This window comes from Neomonachus schauinslandi, chromosome 2, assembly GCF_002201575.2.
Source record: "Neomonachus schauinslandi chromosome 2, ASM220157v2, whole genome shotgun sequence".
In the NCBI taxonomy this organism is placed as follows: Eukaryota; Metazoa; Chordata; class Mammalia; order Carnivora; family Phocidae; genus Neomonachus; species Neomonachus schauinslandi.
In genome coordinates this window covers 194,322,978-194,330,694 of record NC_058404.1, presented here as the reverse complement: position 1 = coordinate 194,330,694, position 7,717 = coordinate 194,322,978, and the positions used below count along the sequence as shown (strand labels likewise).

The window sequence follows — 7,717 nt, the reverse complement described above, 5'->3', positions numbered from 1 at the left end:
CCAACCACCTATCTTTGATGATTCTGGCCTCCTGCACTGTGGGGCACATAGTAGGTCCTCATTCTTTCAACCTTCGAACAAACTTTTCTCATGGGCCTTGTTTACTGAGCTAGGTAAACTCTGGATTCAGGCTGATGATGTTGAGGCAGCCCTGTCTCTAGAAGCTTATGTTTTAGCCAGAGACAGACCTTAATAACCAAGTGAATAATTAACTATTTAACAGCAATTATAACAAGCACATCCAAAGAGAAATAAAGAGTACTGTAAAGGAAGGGTATCCGGGAATCTTAGCACTCTGGAAGGTGGGCCAGAGATTGTCAGAGGAAGATGGCAGAGGAGTAGGGGACCCTAGTTTTGTCTGGTCCCTGGAATTGAGCTAGTTAGTTATCAAATCATGCTGAACACCTGTGAACTCAACTCAGAGATCCAAGAAAAGAATCGCTGCAACTCTACAAATAGAAAAGCAACCACTTTTTGCAAGTGTGCAATTCTCTGGGGTCATTGTTGCTATTTTAGTATTTTGTTCCCTCGTTCATCTATTCTTCTCTGGAAAGAATGACAAGACAGGACACCGTCTTTGGGGTGATCCGTGGTGGACGTTTTGAGGGCAGCTGACCCGCAGCCTGCACGCCCCGGACCGCCTCCTGTGGAAGCCTGAGCCGGCCGTCTTTCTCCCTTTGTCTCATAACCATGTCCACCAACGAGAATGCTAATTCACCAGCTACCCGCCTTAACGGATTCAAGAACAAGGGGAAAGACAGTACAGAAATGAGGCAGCAGCGCTGAATAGAAGTTAATGAGGAGCTGAGGAAAGCTAAGAAGGATGACCAGATGCTGAAAAGGAGAAACGTAAGCTCGTTTCCTGATGATGCTACCTCTCCACTGCAGGAAAACCACAACAACCAGGGCACTGTAAATTGGTCTCTTGATGACATTGTCAAAGGCATAAATAGCAATAATTTGGAAAGCCAGCTCCAGGCTACTCAAGCTGCTAGGAAACTGCTTTCTAGGGAAAAACAGCCCCCCCCCATAGACAACATAATCCGGGCTGGTTTGATTCCAAAATTTGTGTCCTTCTTGGGCAGAACTGATTGTAGTCCCATTCAGTTTGAATCCGCTTGGGCTCTCACTAACATTGCTTCTGGGACATCAGAACAGACCAAGGCTGTGGTAGATGGAGGTGCTATCCCAGCATTCATTTCTCTGTTGGTATCTTCCCATGCCCACGTCAGTGAACAAGCTGTATGGGCTCTAGGAAACATTGCAGGTGATGGTTCAGTTTTTTGAGACTTGGTTATCAAGTACGGTGCAGTTGACCCACTATTGGCTCTCCTTGCAGTTCCTGATATGTGATCTTTAGCATGTGGTTACTTATGTAACCTTACTTGGACACTTTCAAACCTTTGTCGCAACAAGAATCCTGCACCCCCATTAGATGCTGTTGAGCAGATTCTTCCTACCTTAGTTCATCTCCTGCATCATGATGATCCAGAAGTATTGGCAGATACCTGCTGGGCCATTTCCTACCTTACTGATGGTCCAAATGAACGGATTGAAATGGTTGTAAAAACAGGAGTTTTCACTGTGCCCTGGCTTGTGAAGCTTCTAGGAGCTACTGAATTGCCCATTGTGACTCCTGCGCCAAGAGCCATAAGAAATATTGTCACTGGGACAGATGAACAGACTCAGGTTGTAATAGATGCAGGAGCACTTGCTGTTTTTCCCAGCCTCCTAACAAACCCCAAAACTAATACTCAGAAGGAAGCTACGTGGACAATGTCAAACATCACAGCTGGTCGCCAGGACCAGATACAGCAAGTTGTGAATCATGGATTAGTCCCATTCCTCGTTGGTGTTCTCTCTAAGGCAGACTTTAAGACACAGAAGGAAGCTGTCTGGGCTGTGACCAACTATACAAGTGGTGGGACAGTTGAACAGATTGTATACCTCATTCATTGTGGCATAATAGAACCATTGATGAACCTCTTAACTGCAAAAGACACCAAAATTATTCTGGTTATTCTGGATGCCATTTCAAACATCTTTCAGGCTGCTGAGAAACTAGGTGAAACCGAGAAACTTAGTATAATGATGGAAGAATGTGGAGGTTTGGACAAAATGGAAGCTCTACAAAACCATGAAAATGAGTCTGTGTACAAAGCTTCATTAAACTTGATTGAGAAGTGTTTCTCTGTAGAGGAAGAGGGAGATCAGAATGTTGTGCCAGAAACCACCTCTGAAGGCTATACGTTCCAAGTTCAGGATGGCACTCCCGGGAATTCTAACTTTTAGATTGTACAGCTGAGGCGGAAAGTTGTTTGTTGTGTACTCTGTTTGGTAGAAGTTTGTCTTACTGTTTCTCTACTAAGAACCCTTTTCAAATGTGTTTTGTTATTGTAGCACTTTTTACAACGAAACTACCTGACCAGTTCCAAAGTGTACAAACTGTATGAAGCTCCTCCTCTCAGTGGGTTTCTTATTTCTATGTGGTATCTCCTCTCTTGCAGTGTCCTGTAAATAAAGATTAAATTCCACTCTTTTCTTTAAAAAAAAAAAAAAATGACAAGACGGAAAAACTCACCTCAAAAAAGAGAATTCCTAGGAGGCAGTACTGACGGGCGGGACCTAATCAGTATGGACATAAGTAAGATGACGGGACTAGAGTTCAGAATAGCGATTATAAAGATACTAGCTGGGCTTGAAAAAAGCATAGCAGACTCTAAGAATCCCTTTCTGGGGAAATAAAAGGACTAAAATCTAATCAGGTGGAAGGTGGGCCAGAGATTTGATTGAAGAAGCACTGGGGATAGGAAAGGAAGGAATGAGGGAAGGAGGGGCGAACGTATTTTTTAATATACTGGGAAAGTCACTCTTTTTTTTTTTTATTCTTATGTTAATCCACATACATTACATCATCAGTTTTAGATGTAGTGTTCCATGATTCATTGTTTGTGCATAACACCCAGTGCTCCATGCAGAACGTGCCCTCCTCAATACCCACCACCAGGCTAACCCATCCTCCCACCCCCCTCCCCTCTAGAACCCTGTTTGTTTTTCAGAGTCCATCGTCTCTCATGGTTCGTCCACCCCTCCGATTTCCCCCGCTTCATTCTTCCCCTCCTGCTACCTTCTTCTTCTTCTTCTTCTTTTTATTTTTCCTTAACATATATTGCATTATTTGTTTCAGAGGTACAGATCTGAGATTTAACAGTCTTGCACAATTCACAGCGCTTACCAGAGTACAAAGCCTCCCCAGTGTCTATCACCCAGTCACCCCATCCCTCCCACCCCACCCCCCCCACTCCAGCAACCCTCAGTTTGTTTCCTGCGATTAAGAATTCCTCATATCAGTGAGGTCATATGATACATGTCTTTCTCTGTTTGACTTACTTCGCTCAACATAATACCCTCCAGTTCCATCCACGTCGTTGCAAATGGCAAGATCTCATTCCTTTTGATGGCTGCATAATATTCCATTGTATATATATACCACATCTTCTTTATCCATTCATCTGTCAATGGACATCTTGGCTCTTTCCACAGTTTGGCTATTGTGGACATTGCTGCTATAAACATCGGGGTGCACGTACCCTTTCGGATCCCTACTGGGAAAGTCACTCTTAATCCTTCCTGAAAACCCCCATTCATGTTAGGGCTCTTTGTCACGAATCAACAATTATTCATAGATTTGTGAAACATAAACAAGCCCAGGCTCAATTCCTGAGCCTGCTATTTACACTTTTGGCAAATGACTCCACTCTCCCGAGCTCAGATTCCTTACCTGTAACATGAGGAGGGTAAAAAGTAGCTACTGTCTGGGATTGCTATGGAAATTAAATGCAAGGAATTCTAAAGCACTTAGCCCGGTGTCATCACATGGCCAGCAAAGTGGTATCCTTGTTACTATCATAATTAATGTCCAACTGCTTCTCATTCAGGTGCGGAAGCTGAAGCTCAGAGCAATTAAAGACATAGATAAAATCATTCAGCCAACCCAAGGCAGAAGTGACACCCAGCGGCAGGTCTCCCTAAGCCAATCCTCTTGACAGAAAATGATATTACTTCATGCTTTTTAAATCTCATAATCAGAAATAAAACATATATGTGTACTAACAATAATGCTTTCCTTGGGGTCAGGCACTGATCACGTGGAAATTTCAGAGGGTGAGCTCTAGGTTGGGAAGAAAAACATCTTCACTTTTTGCATAATTAACTCACAGGTCTTTCGCGGGCAATGTCGTGGATCCAGGGCTGTTTTGAATGCTGAATGGGATGCAGAGTCTCAGACGGGCCTCTTTCCTCCCAGGTTTTACAGTCTTGTTGAATTTCCCCCTCAAAGAGCCAACAACATGGATTCTTTCAGGAGGGAGATTTAAGACTTGAAGGGGATATTTCCAAACATTCTCCGAGACCACGGCTCAGATATTTCTGGTCACTTCTTTAGAGGAAACCTTTACTTCTGACCGACAACTCACTTTAGAACTCATCTGTGTTACTAAAACCAACAAAATAATTTCAACGTGGATGTCAGACATGTCAGTGGCATTTAACCTTCAGTATGTCAGGACATTGCCCATCACAGGAAAGTAATTCCTCTCAACTTATTAATAACCTAGTAATAGAAACTAATTATAGGTAGGTGAATAGAAACAGGCAATCTGAACCAAATAAACACCTTCATGTTAGCCAGACTTTCTGAGACTATCACACACTAACATCTATTCATTGGCCTTTCAATAAACAGTTCTTGAGCACCTACTAATAATAGCCAACCTTAAAGAGGGCTTACTGTGGGGCGCCTGGGTGGCTCAGTTGGTTAAGCGACTGCCTTCGGCTCAGGTCATGATCCTGGAGTCCCGGGATCGAGTCCCACATCGGGCTCCCTGCTCAGCAGGGAGTCTGCCTCTCTCTCTGACCCTCCCCCCTCTCATGTTCTCCATCTCATTCTCTCTCTCAAATAAATAAAATAAAATCTTTAAAAAAAAAAAAAAAGAGGGCTTACTGTGACCAGACCTTTATGTAAACTTTATAACATCCCTACGAGGGGGGGTACTAGTATTATCCCCATTTGACAGATAAGAAAACCAAGTCATAGAGAGCTCAAGTAATATCCCCAAGGCCACACAGCTATCAAGTAGTAGCATTAGGCTCTCCCAGGGAGTTTGGTGCCAGAGTCCCTGCTATTAGCCACCATTCTGTATTGCTTCTGAGAAGCAAGAATTCTCTGGACGTTGTGAGAGATGCACAGACAAGTAATCTCACCTTGAGACATTCACGGTGCCGTGACAAAGTCTGGCACACCAAGGTTGACAATAGGAGGACACAAGTGAACAAATATTGAGCACTTACCATGTACAAGGCCCAGGACCGGCTCCTCACAATACATCCTAATACATCATTTATCCCCACAACAACTCCATGAAGCGTAATTGTTTGCAATAAGGCAAATAGTGAGAATGTGAGAAAGGCAGGAATTTAGAGATGTTGGATGACCAGACCCAGGTCAAGCAGTTTGAGAGGGGTGTGGGGATGGGAGCCAGAATTCATGGTCAACTCCATCCCTCTTGGAATCACACATGCTTTCCACTTCACCCCGATATCTGCTACTTTACAATTCTCACGATGGCCAAGGGCATCTCTAAAATACTTTTGGACACAGATGAGACAGTGGTTTGCTCTACCTGGCTAAGACCAGGAAGGTTCCAGGGAGAAACTGGCCTAACAGTGGGATTGAGAGGGAGTATTAGGACAGTGAGAGACTGCAGTGGAATGTTCTAGACTGAAAATAAATATGGTGTGTTCGCGAAAACACAAAGATGTGAAAGAGTTTGGCAGGCTCGGGAGCAAGAGCTGGTGTGGGGTAGTTTCGGTGTGGGTTAGAGTGGTGGGGAAGTGGGGAACATAAGACTGGGAATGTTTGGGGGGCCAAATATTGAGGAGGTTTGCAGGACACCCCACATGGCGTTTACACTGGAGGCCTATGAGAGCTGACTCACAGCTTCCCCCTGTGGTCAAAGCCTCCAGACAAGAGATAACTGTGAATATTTTTATGGTTTTGCTCTCTTTCATCTACTTAACTAATTCTACACAGAAAATATTTTGCAGAATTTTTGGAGAGGGCTTTTGTTCAAGCATAATTTTCCAAGAGCCACAAAGACTGTCACTATGTCATATTTCTTTTTATAATCCCAATGCCTACATTATGCCTGCACAAGATTCATGCTTTATGAAAGATTGCTTAAATAAGTGGATGGATGGATGGATGGAGAATGGATGGATGGATGGATGGATGGATGGATGGATGGATGGATGGATGAATGGATGGAGAATGGACAGACAGATGGCTGGATGGATGGATAGATAAACAATCGAAGTAATGGCTTTATGGCAGAGGTGGCATTATATGTAGAATTACTAACAATTTACATATTCAACGTCAGCACCACCCATGTGCCTCTCTCCACAGTCCCCAAGGACTAGAATTCCTGTCACATGGAGCAATGTATTTCATCCTATAGCAAAGATAAGACTTAAACTGTAAATACTTTGAGGAATTCTTCAATGAATTTTTGATCAATTGTTGAAAATAAGAATAATAAATTCATACTAACATGTAAATGACTGATCTTGGATCATGTCCTGACAGAGTGCTGGGATAGGAAGGAATGCAGAGGACGAAGTCTCACTTTGTTAATTCCTTCTATTCCATCTGTAAGGAGTTTCAGAAGCTTCAGTCTTCACCAGATCTTACTTTACTATTCAAATATTCACCTTCACTTAAGAATGCTTTCTTTCAAAAATGGATGTTGGCAAAGACCTCCAGAATCTCGTCCACATCATTTATCCCATCACTCCCTAACACAATATATCTCATCCTAAGAGGTAAAAATTTGTGTGTCTATTGTGTAGATGAAGAATCCAAGGATCAAGAAGGATAAAATACAAGCCAAATAAATGCGCCCAACCCTGAAAACAAGCTCTTTTAGTTTCAACCCAGTTTCTTCTCCTAGTTGGTGTATCTACCAAATGATGAAAATATTCTGCTTTATCATTAGCTATCATATTTTAAACGGTAGCTCATTATGTACAAAACCTCTGTAAGTGCTTTTTATTTATTTTTTATTTTTTTAAAGATTTCATTTATTTATTTGACAGAAAGATAGAACAAGTAGGCAGAGCAGCAGGCAGAGGGAGAGGGAGAAGCAGACTCCCTCCTGAGCAGGGAGCCCGATGTGGGGCTCAATCCCAGGACTCTGGGATCATGACCTGAGCTGAAGGCAGACACTTAACTGACTGAGCCACCCAGGTGCCCCTGTAAGTGCTTTTTAAATTGGCTGTAGAGTATTCCACAGAAAGGATCTACGGATCAGGTTTTATTTAACCCTTATTACTGAAAATGGCATTTGCAGCTTTGTTTTTAAAATTATAAGGAGCAGAGCTCTGAAAAAAATGTAGGGTTTTTTTTCCTTATTTTGGATTATTTCCTTATAATCAATTCCCAGGAGCAGGATTATTGTGTCAGAGCATATGAAAGTTTTATGACTCAAAATACACATTTATCAATGCACAGTGGTGTGCACCAATGTACGATGCCCAGCTACCAGCAAATGTGTACATGTCCCAGGGCATCAGCAAAGGGCATTATCATTTTGCTTTCTTACAACTAGTGAAGCCAGACATGGTCTACTAATTTATCTGCTGTGAATTATCTCATCTA

General features: G+C 42.7%; 1 pseudogene; it reads left to right on the top strand.

Moving 5' to 3' along the window:
- Positions 1-690: 690 nt before the first annotated feature.
- On the top strand, positions 691-2,292 carry LOC110571277 (annotated as a pseudogene).
- Positions 2,293-7,717: the final 5,425 nt, after the last annotated feature.